General features: G+C 41.7%; 1 protein-coding gene across 3 annotated transcripts in view; it reads right to left on the bottom strand.

The window, feature by feature from the left end:
• Window positions 1–17,846, bottom strand: part of LOC121544983 (uncharacterized protein KIAA1522 homolog) — a 44,378-nt gene that overhangs the window by 25,871 nt on the left and 661 nt on the right. The window contains exon 2 of one of the 3 annotated variants that reach the window (XM_041855281.2): window positions 1,497–1,553. The exons of the other annotated variants lie outside the window; for them this stretch is intronic. The gene's annotated coding sequence lies outside the window, so the exon portion shown is untranslated. The remainder of the gene's footprint in view (window positions 1–1,496; window positions 1,554–17,846) is intronic. 3 annotated transcript variants of the gene reach the window in all.

Genomic DNA, 17,846 nt, shown 5'->3' with positions numbered 1-17,846 from the left:
GCTTGCGAAAGTATTTACCCCCCTTGGCATTTTTCCTATTTTGTTGCCTTATAACCTGGAATTAAAATTTATTTTGGGGGGGTTTGTATCATTTGAGTTACACAACATGCCTACCACTTTGAAGATGCAAAATATGTTTTATTGTGAAACAAACAAGAAATAAGACCAAAAAAAAACAGAAAACTTGAGCGTGCATAACTATTCACCACCAAAGTGCTCCTATGGACAGATACTCCCATCTCCACTGTGGAGCTTTGCAGCTCCTTCAGGGTTATCTTTGGTCTCTTTGTTGCCTCTCTGATTAATGCCCTCCTTGCCTGGTCCATGAGTTTTGGTGGGCGGCCCTCTCTTGGCAGGTTTGTTGTGGTGCCATACTCTTTCAATTTTTTAATAATGGATTTAAAAATGGTGCTCCGTGAGATGTTCAAAGTTTCGGATAATTTTTTATAACCCAACCCTGATCTGTACTTCTCCACAACTTTGTCCCTGACCTGTTTGAAGAGCTCCTTGGTCTTCGTGGTGCCCCTTGCTTAGTGGTGTTGCAGACTCTGGGGCCTTTCAGAACAGGTGTATATATACACTGAGATCATCTGACAGATCATGTGACACCTACATTTAAATTACAGGTGGTAATGCAACAAAATAGGAAAAACACCAAGGGGGATGAATACTTTTGCAAGGCACTGTATGGAAATACGGATAAAGAAAACAAGCAGCATTGCACTAGCTAGGACAGGGATAAGGATATGGATAGCCTAGATGTCCCTAGCTGTGACAGGGATAAGGATACGGATAGCCTAATGTCACTAGCTATGACAGGGATAAGGATACGGATAGCCTAGATGTCATAGAAGCTACATAGGTGGTTGGATTGCTAAAGTAGTGCAGAACATGTTTATGTTCTTTTACTTATTCAAAAGTGTATTTTTCTATTAGTTGTATGTATGTGTGTTGACTTTTATAACCTTTATATTACAAATGTATTGTCTACAACACATACTTGCACAGTGTGTCTTTATTTGGGAACATGTTCATGCGTAATAAAAACAAGCTTTCTTTATTTGGGAACATGTTGAAGAACAAGTAACTTTATGTTGTTTGCATACACCTAGCATTTACATGGTTATAGCCATAGACCTGTTGTGTAATAAAACTTGGTGTCATTACGTGTTCAGTCTTTATACATTCTTCAGAATCAAGTGGTTCAGAGAAGCAGGTGCGCGTCCTCAGACTCCTTGAATCCAATGTACACTCCTAAAGGTGAAGGACAATTTCTACGGATGGCCTCAACGACGCATGACAGTATTACTCGTCTGTTACCTTTTCCAAGCTTCTCCCTTTAGTGCCCATTCCATCACAATGCGAAACGCAACAAGACAATATTTGATTATGGAACAGGGGAAAAGATCAACAAGGGATCATTATAGGAAACATATCATATATTCAAATTGATAAGTATACATTATTGATAACTTCAATTTCAAATGTTTACTCACTCTATGGACAGCTGCCCGTTTGGTCCCGCTGGACATGGTCGCTTTTTTTCAGTTGATCTTAGGGACATGGAAAAATGTTTCAATTACTCCTGGGTTGATAAGGGCAGGGAAATCTGCACGATCTGTCACATAGACTGTTGTGCTGTGATCAACATCACCAGTGTCTTCGGCAGACACATTTTGTTCTTCAAGTGTTGGCATTATCAAGTCCCATCAGAACAGCACAGACATTCAATTTCGGTCAGCATTGCCTTCCATTTTTCTCAGATGTTTCACATTTACACCACCAGTTCCCCGTAACTCTCTCTCTGGGTGCTGCCGCTGGTTGCTGGTCTGCCGGATCACCTGTTGCCATTTCCCCTGTGCTATCTCGGCTTCTATCTGTCAAAGCACTTCATCAGTATATTCTGGCTCATATAAATATGATTTTGAGCGGTGTAGCGCTTGAAATCCATGTCTGTACTGAGCTAGCCTTGAGAACCAGACTCCATGGAATTTGGAGGTGTGGTTAAGCGAGACTAGCAGTGCGCGGATGTAGCAGTGATGTAGAAATGAGTTCCAAGGGAAGGGCAAAACAGGAAGTAAACAGTTTGAGTTATACACATTTATGCTTGTAATAGTGGAAATAGCCAAGTGTTTTGATATTGACATGCGTGTATAGCCCACAAAGACATGAGATGGCTGTAGAGTTTCTTGTGGGGACGTTTTGAAGCAAGTTGTTTTTGGTGAGTCTGGCCGCTACCATTGTATGGCTCATACAGTGGGGGGGAAAAGTATTTAGTCAGCCACCAATTGTGCAAGTTCTCCCACTTAAAAAGATGAGAGAGGCCTGTAATTTTCATCATAGGTACACGTCAACTATGACAGACAAATTGAGAAAAGAAAATCCAGAAAATCACATTGTAGGATTTTTTATTTATTTATTTGCAAATTATGGTGGAAAATAAGTATTTGGCCACCTACAAACAAGCAAGATTTCTGGCTCTCACAGACCTGTAACTTCTTCTTTAAGAGGCTCCTCTGTCCTCCACTCGTTACCTGTATTAATGGCACCTGTTTGAACTTGTTATCAGTATAAAAGACACCTGTCCACAACCTCAAACAGTCAAACTCCAAACTCCACTATGGCCAAGACCAAAGAGCTGTCAAAGGACACCAGAAACAAAATTGTAGACCTGCACCAGGCTGGGAAGACTGAATCTGCAATAGGTAAGCAGCTTGGTTTTAAGAAATCAACTGTGGGAGCAATTATTAGGAAATGGAAGACATACAAGACCCCTGATAATCTCCCTCAATCTGGGGCTCCACGCAAGATCTCACCCCGTGGGGTCAAAATGATCACAAGAACGGTGAGGAAAAATCCCAGAACCACACGGGGGGGACCTAGTGAATGACCTGCAGAGAGCTGGGACCAAAGTAACAAAGCCTACCATCAGTAACACACTACGCCGCCAGGGACTCAAATCCTGCATTGAAGACGTGTCCCCCTGCTTAAGCCAGTACATGTCCAGGCCCGTCTGAAGTTTGCTAGAGTGCATTTGGATGATCCAGAAGAGGATTGGGAGAATGTCATATGGTCAGATGAAACCAAAATAGAACTTTTTGATAAAAACTAAACTTGTCGTGTTTGGAGGACAAAGAATGCTGAGTTGCATCCAAAGAGCAAGGGCATTGAAGATGAAACGTGGCTGGGTCTTTCAGCATGACAATGATCCCAAACACACCGCCCGGGCAACGAAGGAGTGGCTTCGTAAGAAGCATTTCAAGGTCCTGGAGTGGCCTAGCCAGTCTCCAGATCTCAACCCCATAGAAAATCTTTGGAGGGAGTTGAAAGTCCGTGTTGCCCAGCGACAGCCCCAAAACATCACTGCTCTAGAGGAGATCTGCATGGAGGAATGGGCCAAAATACCAGCAACAGTGTGTGAAAACCTTGTGAAGACTTACAGAAAATGTTTGACCTGTGTCATTGCCAACAAAGGGTATATAACAAAGTATTGAGAAACTTTTGTTATTGACCAAATACTTATTTTCCACCATAATTTGCAAATAAATTCATTAAAAATCCTACAATGTGATTTTCTGGAAAAAATTCTCATTTTGTCTGTCATAGTTGACGTGTACCTATGATGCAAATTACAGGCCTCTCTCATCTTTTTAAGTGGGAGAACTTGCACAATTGGTGGCTGACTAAATACTTTCTTTCCCCACTGTACAAGCAACTAAGCCAGCCAAAGAAATCTCAGGAATGAAACTGACCATAACTGTCTGGATGATGCTTCAACACTAAAAAGAAGTGGAAAATGATGTCTAAAATGCTAAAAAACTAAATATCCCTTTAAATAGGTCAAACTGATGTCATCTGGATATTTTGCTCAGAAAATCTTTCACGATTTTTGTTTGTTATTGCATTTTCTCACTGGTTCCTAAACATCTTTCCTGGGTGAAAGAAGCAGATATGAAAGAGGAAAGAGAAAACAAACTTTACCGATGTCAACTAGATTGAAGCATTCATTCTATCGATTTATCACATTCTGGTGAGCAAGAGTTTATTAAATAAACTTCTAGGGCAACAAGTAATGACAGAAGAGAAACTGCATCTGCATGTATCTAATTATAGACAAGTTGACTAACAAATAGCCTACCAAAAGGTGAGAAATTATAAGCAGAAACATAGGCCTATCTTAAATGGCCTGTCAAAAAAAATATCCGCCATCTGACTGCGCATTTTCTATATTTGTGGGTTAGGGTCGGGTGCGGGCCTCAGATTTTCCCATTATCACATATAGCCGGGCGGTTGCGGATAGGTTATTAGCAATTGCGGGCGGGTGCGGGTGAACAAACAGCTGACCCGCGCATCACTAGCTTATGCATTTATAAGTAAGAAATCTAAACAACATTCACATTAGTGCATAAGAGATCATTAATGACAACATTGTATATTGTTCCAGTGGATCTAATCACAATGCTGTAGCTGTGCAGCCATGATTGCTCATATTTGAAGCATGGCAATCGTTAGATAAATAAAATGTTTGCCTAAGTATACAACAGAGCACTTAGGCCTTTTGTGGACACTTTAGTTGGGAAGTTACCATAGAGACCTTCTTTCTCACACACACAAATTAAGAATCAGGACACACCAAAACTCTGTCACACAAAGTAGCCACTGCCAGAATTACACAGTTGCTTCATTGGCAATGTAATTATAGTACTCCAAACCACACAGCTCAATGGTGGCTGAGTGTTGACGCAAACGACACACACATTATAATACCCACAAAAAGAGGGTTAAGGACAAGAATCATATGTTCCTTGAGACTTGAAGGTATAAACATTGATTAATGTGGCTATTGATTTAACTGCATCCACACACACACAGCAATCATTGGCCTCCTCTGTGGTTTCCCAGCCCAGCCCTATCCTGCTAGAGCAGGTCTGTGCTCAGACATGCTGTTTACTTTTCCCGCACAATAGATGTGGTGCTTTGACATTGGCAAGGAGAAACGGCTACTGAACAGTCCTACACAGTGAGGGAAAAAGGTATTTGATCCCCTGCTGATTTTGTATGTTTGCCCACTGACAGACATGATCAGTCTATAATTTTAATGGTAGGTTTATTTGAACAGTGAGAGACAGAATAACAACAAAAAAATCCAGAAGAACGCATGTCAAAAATGTTATAAATTGATTTCCATTTTAATGAGGGAAATAAGTATTTGACCCCTCTGCAAAACATGATTTAGTACTTGGTGGCAAAAGCCTTGTTGGCAATCACAGAGGTCAGAAGTTTCTTGTAGTTGGCCACCAGGTTTGCACACATCTCAGGAGGGATTTTGTCCCACTCCTCTTTGCAGATCTTCTCCAAGTCATTAAGGTTTCGAGGCTGACGTTTGGCAACTCGAACCTTCAGTTCCCTCCACAGATTTTCTATGGGATTAAGGTCTGGAGACTGGCTAGGCCACTCCAGGACCTTCATGTTCTTCTTCTTGAGCCACTCCTTTGTTGCCTTGGCCGTGTGTTTTGGGTCATTGTCATGCTGGAATACCCATCCACGACCCATTTTCAATGCCCTGGCTGAGGGAAGGAGGTTCTCACCCAAGATTTGACGGTACATGGCCCCGTCCATCGTCCCTTTGATGCGGTGAAGTTGTCCTGTTCCCTTAGCAGAAAAACACCCCCAAAGCATAATGTTTCCACCTCCATGTTTGACGGTGGGGATGGTGTTCTTGGGTCATAGGCAGCATTCCTCCTCCTCCAAACACGGCGAGTTGAGTTGATGCCAAAGAGGATGCCATTTTGGTCTCATCTGACCACAACACTTTTACCCAGTTCTCCTCTGAATCATTCAGATGTTCATTGGCAAACTTCAGACGGCCCTGTATATGTGCTTTCTTGAGCAGGGGGACCTTGCGGGCGCTGCAGGATTTCAGGCCTTCACAGCGTAGTGGGTTACCAATTGTTTTCTTGGTGACTATGGTCCCAGCTGCCTTGAGATCATTGACAAGATCCTCCCTTGTAGTTCTGGGCTGATTCCTCACTGTTCTCATGATCATTGCAACTCCACGAGGTGAGATCTTGCATGGAGCCCCAGGCTGAGGGAGATTGACAGTTATTTTGTGTTTCTTCCATTTGCGAATAATCGCACCAACTGTTGTCACCTTCTCACCAAGCTGCTTGGCGATGGTCTTGTAGCCCATTACAGCCTTGTGTAGGTCTACAATCTTGCCCCTGACATCCTTGGAGAACTCTTTGGTCTTGGCCATGGTGGAGAGTTTGGAATCTGATTGATTGATTGATTGCTTCTGTGGACAGGTGTCTTTTATACAGGTAACAAACTGACTGAGATTAGGAGCACTCCCTTTAAGAGTGTGCTCCTAATCTCAGCTCGATACCTCTATAAAAGACACCTGGGAGCCAGAAATCTTTCTGATTGAGAGGGGGTCAAATACTTATTTCCCTCATTAAAATGCAAATCAATTTATAACATTATTGACATGCGTTTTTCTGGATTTTTTTGTTGTTATTCTGTCTCTCACTGTTCAAATAATCCTACCATTAAAATTATAGACTGATCATTTCTTTGTCAGTGGGCAAACTTACAAAATCAGCAGGGGATCAAATACTTTTTTCCCCTCACTGTTCATAGCACAACAGCAGCAAAATAGCTTATCAGTAATTATAAGACACAGTGTATAGGATGGAATGTTATCTTTGCCTCCCTTCTTTGAGAACTGAAAGGCCTGGGATTGTAAATCCTGGAGCAGTGAGGGCCCTGACAGTTTGCACTACCGTATGTCATCGACCCACATAAATTCCATGGGATCTGTAGGTCTCCAGTTTTATGAGGAAGCCTGGGGAGTGAAGCAGTGAAAAGCTGCTTTGCCTGAAGCAAATATCAGACCCACACATCACTATGCATGTAAACTGGGCCACATATCCAACCTCTGGCAGTGCAGCTCATCCCCTGAGTATCCCAATCCAGCTATTCAAGGCTGTATATTTCCTGGTTCAAATGGAACACAGCCAAGACGGACCCGTTGTGGGGCTCTGGGCGTTTTGGTTTGGTTAACCAAACCTGCTGTGGCAGACATATACAGACCATTGTAATGCAACAGCACAACATATACAGTGCCTTCAGAAAGTATTCACTATTTTTCCACATTTTGTTCTGTTACAGCCTGAATTTAAAATTGATTAAATGTAAAATTGTTTGTCACTTGCCTACTACACACACACACACACACACACGCAATACCCCATAACGTCAAAGGGGAATTATGTTTTTTTTCAAAATTAATTTAAAATGTCTTGAGTCAATAAATATTCAACCCCTTTGTTATGGCAAGCCTAAATAAGTTCAGGAGTAAAATAATAATAGGTCACATAAGTTGCATGGACTCACTCTGTGTGCAATAATAGTATTTAACATGACTTTCTAATGACTACCTCATCTCTGTACCCCACACACACAATTATCTGTAAGGTCCCTCAGTCGAGCAGTGAATTTCAAACACAGATTCAACCACAAAGACCAGGGAGGTTTTCCAATGCCTCGCAAAGAAGGGCACATGTTGGTAGATGAGTAAAAATGTAAAAAGCAGACACTGAATATCCCTTTGAGCATGGTGAAGTTATTGATTACACTTTGGATGGTGTATCAATACACCCAGTCATTATAAAGATACAGGTGTCCTTCATAACTCAGTTGTCAGAGAGGAAGGAAACCACTCAGGGATTTCACCATGAGGCCAACAGTTACAGAGTTGAATGGCTGTGATAAGAGAAAGCTGAGGATGGATCAACAACATTGTAGTTACTCCACAATACTAACCTAATTGGAGAGTGAAAAGAAGGAAACCTGTACAAAATAAAAATATTCTAAAACATGCATCCAGTTTGCAACAAGGCACTAAAGAAATACTGCAAAAAATGTGGCAAAGCAATTAACTTTTTGTCCTGAATAGAAAGTCTTATGTTTGGGGCAAATCCAACACAACACATTACGGAGTACCACTCTCCGTATTTTGAAGTATAGTGGTGTCTGCATCATGTTATGGGTATGCTTGTAATCGTTAAACTGGGGAGTTTTTCGGGATTAAAAACGGAATGGAGCTAAGCACAGGAAAATCCTAGAGGAAAACCTGATTCAGTCTGCTTTCCACCAGACACTGGCAGACTAATTCATTTCAGCAGGACAATTAACTAAAACACAAGGCCAAATCTACACAAAGTTGCTTACCAAGAAGATAGTGAATGTTCTTGAGTGGCCGAGTTACAGTTTTGACTTAAAACTACTTGAAAATCTATTGCAAGACCTGAAAATGGTTGTTTAGTAATGATCAACAACCAATTGACAGCGCTTGAAGAATTCTGAAAATAATAAATTGGCAAATGTTGCACAATCCAGGTGTGGAAAGCTCTTGGAGACTTACCCAGAAAGACTCACAACTGTAATGGGTGCCAAAGGTGATTCTAACATGTATTGACTCAGGGAGTTGAATACTTACAGTGGGGAAAAAAAGTATTTAGTCAGCCACCAATTGTGCAAGTTCTCCCACTTAAAAAGATGAGAGAGGCCTGTAATTTTCATCATAGGTACACGTCAACTATGACAGACAAATTTAGAAAACAAAATCCAGAAAATCACATTGTAGGATTTTTTATGAATTTATTTGCAAATTATGGTGGAAAATAAGTATTTGGTCACCTACAAACAAGCAAGATTTCTGGCTCTCACAGACCTGTAACTTCTTCTTTAAGAGGCTCCTCTGTCCTCCACTCGTTACCTTTATTAATGGCACCTGTTTGAACTTGTTATCAGTATAAAAGACACCTGTCCACAACCTCAAACAGTCACACTCCAAACTCCACTATGGCCAAGACCAAAGAGCTGTCAAAGGACACCAGAAACAAAATTGTAGACCTGCAACAGGCTGGGAAGACTGCATCTGCAATAGGTAAGCAGCTTGGTTTGAAGAAATCAACTGTGGGTGCAATTATTAGGAAATGGAAGACATACAAGACCACTGATAATCTCCCTCGATCTGAGGCTCCACGCAAGATCTCACCCTGTGGGGTCAAAATGATCACAAGAACGGTGAGCAAAAATCCCAGAACCACACGGGGGGACCTAGTGAATGACCTGCAGAGAGCTGGGACCAAAGTAACAAAGCCTACCATCAGTAACACACTACGCCGCCAGGGACACAAATCCTGCTGCGCCAGACGTGTCCCCCTGCTTAAGCCAGTACATGTCCAGGCCCGTCTGAAGTGTGCTAGAGTGCATTTAGATGATCCAGAAGAGGATTGGGAGAATGTCATATGGTCAGATGAAACCAAAATAGAACTTTTTGGTAAAAACTCAACTCGGGTCGTGTTTGGAGGACAAAGAATGCTGAGTTGCATCCAAAGAACACCATACTTACTGTGAAGCATGGGGGTGGAAACATCATGCTTTGGGGCTGTTTTTCTGCAAAGGGACCAGGACGACTGATCCGTGTAAAGGAAAGAATGAATGGGGCCAAGTATCGTGAATTTTTAAGTGAAAACCTCCTTCCATCAGCAAGGGCATTGAAGATGAAACGTGGCTGGGTCTTTCAGCATGACAATGATCCCAAACACACCGCCCGGGCAACGAAGGAGTGGCTTCGTAAGAAGCATTTCAAGGTCCTGGAGCGGCCTAGCCAGTCTCCAGATCTCAACCCCATAGAAAATCTTTGGAGGGAGTTGAAAGTCCGTGTTGCCCAGCGACAGCCCCAAAACATCACTGCTCTAGAGGAGATCTACATGGAGGAATGGGCCAAAATTGGGCCAGCAACAGTGTGTGAAAACCTTGTGAAGACTTACAGAAAACGTTTGACCTGTGTCATTGCCAACAAAGGGTATATAACAAAGTATTGAGAAACTTTTGTTATTGACCAAATACTTATTTTCCACCACAATTTGCAAATAAATTCATAAAAAATCCTACAATGTGATTTTCTGGATTTTTTTTTCTCATTTTGTCTGTCATAGTTGACGTGTACCTATGATGAAAATTACAGGCCTCTCTCATCTTTTTAAGTGGGAGAACTTGCACAATTGGTGGCTGACTAAAAACTTTTTTTCCCCACTGTATCTAATCAAGATATATTAGTGTTTTATTTTTCATGTTTATTTATTTTAACAAATGTTGGAATTTTCTTCCACAGAGTATTTTGTGTAGATCGTTGTCAAAAAATGGCAATTAAATAAATGTTTATCCCACTTTGTAACAACAAAATACAGAAAAAGTCAAGGGGCGTGAAGGGTTGGAAGGGAGGGTTGGAATAAGTTTACACTACAGGAGTTGTTGCAAAAGTGACTCAGAGTGAGGAAGCAGCCCAGGCTGGTACATGCGCCTGTGGGGACAAGTCAAAGACAAGAGGGTGTGGCAGTGAAACAGACGCCTTTGTTTAAAGAGTGAGCATAGCTTGGTTTAAACAGGAACACATTCACCTTTACCTCGGAGTCTGAGCTCCAGGATTTAAAGTGGCACAGCAGAGTGTTCAAGGTTCTAGTCAGACTCAGTGCCCAGTCATCCTACAGCATCCCCTCCAACCCAATGGCTCCCCAGGGTAGTATAAGGTACCGTTTTGAATAGAGAGTAACCCTATGTGAAATAATGTGACGTGCTGCTATAATAATAATACTAGTGAAAGTGGTTTTACTGTACTGTTCTTTCATAAATCAGGGTGTGCCTTTATTCTGTGGCCATTATCAAACAAAGGAGAGCAACACCACTAAAGTAAAGGGCATTCTACAGAGAGGCAGTCGATTAGAACACCATACACATTCTAAACCAGTGCATGATGTATGTGCATTACTGTATGTGAGGCACCACTAGGGAAACAGGAATAACCTAATGAATTCCAGGACTGTCACATTAAGCAATGACAGTGGTTGGTGGTTTCTAAAACATTGTGTTATGTTGTGCACATGGCTCTGGGCAGTTCCTGGTCTTCCCATTTACTTTATGTGATAAAGAGTAGTAAAAGAGCAAACATTAAAACACATCCGATAAGACACAAATGGCCTTCAAGAGACCGTGAGGTTGAACACCAGCATTTCAAGAATACTGTATATACAGTTGAAGTCGGAAGTTTACATACACCTTAGCCAAATACATTTAAACTCAGTTTTTCACAATTCCTGACATTTAATCCTAGTAAAAATTCCCTGTCTTAGGTCAGTTAGGATCACCACTTTATTTTAAGAATGTGAAATGTCAGAATAATAGTAGAGAGAATTATTTATTTCAGCTTTTATTTCTTTCATCACATTCCCAGTGGGTCAGAAGTTTACATACACTCAATTAGTATTTGGTAGCATTGCCTTTAAATTGTTTAACTTGGGTCAAACGTTTCGGGTAGCCTTCCACAAGCTTCCCACAATAAGTTCGGTGAATTTTGGCCCATTCCTCCTGACAGAGCTGGTGTAACTGAGTCAGGTTTGTAGGCCTCCTTGCTCGCACACGCTTTTTCAGTTCTGCCCACAAATGTTCGATAGGATTGAGGTCAGGGCTTTGTGATGGCCACTCCAATACCTTGACTTTGTTGTCCTTAAGCCATTTTGCCACAACTTTGGAAGTATGCTTGGGGTCATTGTCCATTTGGAAGACCCATTTGCGACCAAGCTTTAACTTCCTGACTGATGTGTTGAGATGTTGCTTCAATATATCCACATCATTTTCCTTCCTCATGATGCCATCTATTTTGTGAAGTGCACCAGTTCCTCCTGCAGCAAAGCACCCCCACAGCATGATGCTGCCACCCCCGTGCTTCACGGTTGGGATGGTGTTCTTCGGTTTGCAAGCACCCCCCTTTTTCCTCCAAACATAACAATGGTCATTATGGCCAAACAGTTCTATTTTCGTTTCATCAGACCAGAGGACATTTCTCCAAAAAGTACAATCTTTGTCCCCATGTGCAGTTGCAAAACGTAGTCTGGCTTTTTTATGGCGGTTTTGAAGCAGAGGCCGCTCAGCAAGGAAGAAGCCATTCAGGTTATGTCGATATAGGACTCGTTTTACTGTGGATATAGATACTTTTGTACCCGTTTCCTCCAGTATATTCACAAGGTCCTTTGCTGTTGTTCTGGGATTGATTTGCACTTTTCGCACCAAAGTGCGTTCATCTCTAGGAGACAGAACGCGTCTCCTTCCTGAGCGGTATGACGGCTGTGTGGACCCACTGGAATTGTGATACAGTGAATTATAAGTGAAATAATCTGTCTGTAAACAATTGTTGGAAAAATTACTTGTGTCATGCACAAAGTAGATGTCCTAACCGACTTGCCAAAACTATAGTTTGTTAACAAGAAATTTGTGGAGTGGTTGAAAAAACGAGTTAATGACTCCAACCTAAGTGTATGTAAACTACCGACTTCAACTGTAGCTACGCATTTTTCCTGAGAGGAAATCCCTTACCTATGTTTTTTTTTTTATATTATAAAGGATATGTGGATCAGGATATTGATAATAATGCAACAACAATACATGCTAATACTGACATGCATAAAGTGTGAGATATTACCCAACTGAAATTAGGTCAGTCGACAGTGAATCAGGGTCATTGTTATTTTATTTGTTTGTTTTTTGGCCCATCCTTTCGTCCTTTTCGGAGGACAAAAGTAACTTTGTTTTACATTTTAGTTTTTACACCTTTTTTGTTACATATGGGCAATTCCACGAAAGACTGATTTTTCACTTTAAATGTTTGCCAAACAAAAACCATTGATTTCAAAGTTTAACAAACCATACAACTCCATGCACAAGGAAGACTTAACAATTTACACAGAACATTTTACAAAAACACATTTACTGGAATAGCTGTGCAGATGCAAAGTTTGGTAACAGAATCTCTGTAAAATCTCCCTCAGGTTTTTTATGAGCACGTTTTCCAAAAACTCTTAAATATCTGCTACGAATTAAGATTCAATGATGTCTGCAGAAAGAATGGGGTTATTGAACTCCAGTAAGTTAAGTGGATTTACTCCCGGTAACGGAATTGCGGTAACGGAATTTCATCATGGGTCCCTTATCTGTACTACGCAGAAATGCATAATTATGGATATGAATGTCATTCTCATCATGGTGATGTATCCTAAATATGTACACAATAAGGTATAAATATTCTCCTTTGCATACTTGGGTATTATTCTACACATTGGCTATTATTTTAATGAGCTCTTCCCCCAAACAAGACAACATTTGGTTGGTCCGGACCAAATCTGAACCAATCATAGACGTCTATGTTTCACAAGTTTGGACATCAAAGTACAGCACCGTAAAGCTCAAGAGTACAGTAGAGTAGAGTTCAGTACATTATAGTGTACTCAACTCGTGTGCTCTACTGTGTACTATTCTGAATTCTACTGTACAGTACCATACTCTACTTTTCTTTACTGTACTCTACTGTCATGTGCTGTACTGTATTGTCCAAACTTGTGAACCCAACTGTGGTTTGTGACTATTATGATTTCCCACTGTAGCCAATTCAATTGCAGAAATTCTGTTACCGATTTTTTGGAAATTCCATTACCGATTTGGTAATGGAATTACGAGTTTTAAGCACAAAACAAAAACAAAAAAATCAGTATCTGGTGTGACCACCATTTGCCTCATGCAGCGCAACACAACTCCTTCACACAGAGTTGGTCAGGCTGTTGATTGTGGCCTGTGGAATGTTGTCCCACTCCTCTTCAATGGCTGTGTGAAGTTGCTGGATATTGATGAGATTAATCTGTAAAGAGCACACTTCTCCAGTGCGCCAGTGGCCATCGAGCATTTGCCCACTGAAGTCGTTTACAACACCGAACTGCAGTCAGGTAAAGACCCTGGTGAGGATGACGAGCATGCAGTGGAGCTTCCCTGAGACAGTTTCTGACGGTTTGTGCAGAAATACTTCAGTTGTGCAAACCCACAGTTTCATCAGCTGTCTGGTCTTAGATGATCCCGCAGGTGAAGAAGCCGGATGTGGAGGTCCACGGCTGGCGTGGTTACACGTGGTCTGCGGTTGTGAGGCCGGTTGGACGTACTGCCAAATTCTCTAAAATGATGTTGGAGGTGGCTTATGGTAGAGAAATTAACATTAAATTCTCTGGCTACAGCTCTGGTGGACATTCCTGCAGTCAGCATGCCAATTGCACGCTCCCTCAAAACTTGAGATATCTGTGACATTTTAGAGTGGCCTTTTATTTTCCCCAGCACAAGTTGCACCTGTGTAATGATCATGCTGTTTAATCAGCTTCTTGATATGCCACACCTGTCAAGTGGATGGATTATTTTTGGCAAAGGAGAAATGCTCATTAACAGGGATGTAAACACATTTGTGCACACAATTTGAGAGAAAAGCTTTTCTGTGCGTATGGTAAATTTCAGGGATCTTTTATTTACATTTTAGTCATTTAGCAGACGCTCTTATCCAGAGCGACTTACAGTTAGTGAGTGCATACATTTTCATACTGGCCCCCCGTGGGAAACGAACACCACAACCCTGGCGTTGCAAGCGCCATGCTCTACCAACTGAGCTACAGGTGGTATTTCAGCTCATGAAACCAACACTTTGCATGTTGCGTTTATATGTGTTCAGTATATATATAGTGTTTTCAGTAATAACTATTACCGATCATGAGGTTTTTAATCCCACCCCTCTGCTACTCTCAGTCAGGGTTATTGTTGCTGTAAGGGAGTAAGGGGGAACATGTGGAGTTGAGGACAGATCTGTTCAAGTCTGAGTGCTGTTGTAGCCATGCAGCAGCTTGTCTAAGAGTAGAGGCTGCATTCCTGAGAGATTGATAATTGCTGAAGAACTCCCCTTTCCAAATCTCCTTCAGCCTCTCTCCCTCTTGTTCTCCATTCTCACGACTGGGCCCTTGAATCTGCCTGTTTCTAGACCTCCTCAGTGTTGCTGTGGGCCTAAGCCTGGACCTCTGTATCTATGGAACAAAACCAGGGGAGAAGAAGTATTTTGACAGTAGTGACAGTGGCTACTGGGATAAACCCAGCTGTGGCTTAAAATACATCCTCTCCTGCCACTGGCATCTCTGAAGCCTCTGTTCTCGCCAGTTAAAACGAGCCCTCTGTGCCCCGACCACAATAACACACACTCACTCAGTCAGTCACTCAGACTGCCATATACTGAGCACTGGGCATGCTGAGAGAACTAGGAAACCTTATAGTGGAGACTAGATGGGACATGCAGAAATACAGGAGAACAGACTAATCCAGCAGTGGAAAGATGCAAATGTTCTCTTTGTAAACGTTCCTGACATTTCAGAGGACTTAAATAGGCTACTAAAAGAAAGTCTGTCCCTTTTGGCTCCTACTACTGAAACACAGTCCCCCAGCCTATCCTTCTGCACCGTCAAGGAAAGTCTGTCTGAGAACATGAGACACACACTCACCTCACACACACATTGCGGGCCAAAGTTTTAACTGATTTGATTTCCCATTAATGTTGATCAAAGGTTCAATGATGACAGATGAGTAACTCAGCCAATCCCACTGATTAAACCTATTGTCTACCACTCAGTCTACACACAGAAGGCTCCTCACTACACTGCAGACCTGAGTCACTGCTGATTACACCACACTCACGGGACTGTCGCCCATTCCAGACTGTGGTTAGAAAGTCTACAGCCCATCATAATATGGGATGTTCTCTGTCCACTGCTGCAAACTAAGTTCTGTACTGACCAGCCCTCCTCTGTCCACTGCTGCAACGGTCACCATGTTCATTCTGCCGAGTTCTCCCAACACTGACTACTGTCTAGACGGAGCTATCCTTCCTCTTAACACCCTCTCAGTCTGTCGTGCCCTCATCCCTCCCTTGCTAGGGCCCTGGTCGTCCCAAGATGGGGGAAAAGTCAGGGCCCTAGCTGTGCAGAGGCATCCCCTCCTGGCTTTGTGGTTACATAAGGCACCTGTTATCTCCATGGATACAAGCCCTGGCCTGACAGGCGGCCAGGTGAGAAGGAAGAAACACCAGTACAGGACACCCTTCCTAAACACAAGTATATTTTCTCCACTACAGTTCAGACTGTTCAATAGAGGTCATGGTGAAGTCATTAGGGGCACAGGTTAGATGGGGGTTGTGGGAAATGGTCAGGAAAATGTTGTCAAAAAAGACTATAAGCCAATGTTCATTAGCAGACTACACCGGTAATTACTGCTAATTATTAGGTTCTAGTTGACAATAATAATGTTAAATGAGAAAGAACAAGCAACTGACATATCATTATGTGACGACATCTAGCATGACTAATAAATCTGGCCAATTTGTCTCCAAAAGGACTCTTTATTCATGGTAAGACATCAATACATTTCCCAATGGATCTGCAGTCAAACAATGTTACGCTTTAAAATTCCAGCTAAAGGTCCATGGACAGGCAATGTACAGTATGTCTACAAACTGAGGGAGACACCGGGGAACTGAGACTGTCAGATTATCTTCACTCAATATAAAGGAAATAAATTAGACTGCCATGTGGCCATTTACTGGGAGAGATAGTATCAACCAACATCACCAGTGCCATAAGATTGTCAGCGTCCATGAGTCCTGCTCAAATAATTAATAGAAAAACTCTGATTTAATCTTTAATTGCAAAGAGCTCCTTAGTATAACAAGTTTAGGATTATATGTTTTTCTACCCGTTTGTTTAACAGTTCCTGGATCACCAAAGGCCAAGCTACACAAATCTCCACCACACCTGAACCTGCTCCCTGCATGCCAATGGTTGGCTGTACCTTAGCCAAGTACCTCAACTCCTCCACCGAGTTGAGAGCAGGCTATAGTTTTTATTTTATTTTATGAGCCTCCGACTCCTTCCTAAACCCTTACTGTGTACTTATGTTTGTCCTCTGTTGTTGCATGCCTTTCTTTGCTGAAATCTATACTTTTTAATAAAATGTTAATCAAATACAACCACCGACTGTTTCCTTGTTGAGATTCAATTGGCGCATTCACACTGAGTTGCCATCTTAGAGCAACAGCAATGAGGAAACAGTCAGTGGTTGTATTTGAGTAACGTTTTATATAAAATGATTGTTTGCTGAAATCTATCATTTTATATAAAACGTTACTCAAATACAACCACTGACTGTTTCCTCATTGCTGTTGCTCTAAGATGGCAACTCAGTGTGAATGCGCCAATTGAATCTCAACAAGGAAACAGTCAGTGGTTGTATTTGAGTAACGTTTTATATAAAATGATAGATTTCAGCAAACAAAGAAAGGCATGCAACAACAGAAGACTAACATAGGTACACGGTAAGGGTTTAAGAATTTACATTTTTGAAGAATTGACGCATAGCGACTCGAAGGACTCTTCTGCGCTTATCCTGAAGATCTGGCGTTGAATTGCATTGGATTCAATGTCAGGCATAAATGAGCGTTTGGATCAGAAAAGTTTCCTCTCACAACCTCTACAAGACAGAATGTTGAATAGAATGACATTTTAACTTACTTTACTGGTTGTTTGTGCGGTTGGCCATTTTGCAGGTATGCATGTGAGACAATACATCCACAGCAAAGTATAGTTATAAACTTTTCAAAACACTGGCAGTGTGTACAGATTTCTATCCCCTGGAGCATGCACAGAACCATGTAAACACGTGCATGAGCTCGACAAGTATGCATGCTTCTGGTGCATGTATTTTTATCTTGTGCTTCAAGTGATAGAAATCTGAATGCACTACCAGTGCTTTGAAAAGTTGATGTAATTATACTTTCCTGTGGATATATTGTCTCACATTGCTACCAGCAAAGGGACCAACCACACAGACAACCGGTAAAGTAAATTAAAATGTAATTGTATTCAATATTCTGGCTTGTA

Source organism: Coregonus clupeaformis, chromosome 29 (genome assembly GCF_020615455.1).
Source record: "Coregonus clupeaformis isolate EN_2021a chromosome 29, ASM2061545v1, whole genome shotgun sequence".
Taxonomy (NCBI): domain Eukaryota; kingdom Metazoa; phylum Chordata; class Actinopteri; order Salmoniformes; family Salmonidae; genus Coregonus; species Coregonus clupeaformis.
Note: the sequence above shows the minus strand (reverse complement) of the source record. Positions and strands in the feature narration are given on the sequence as shown.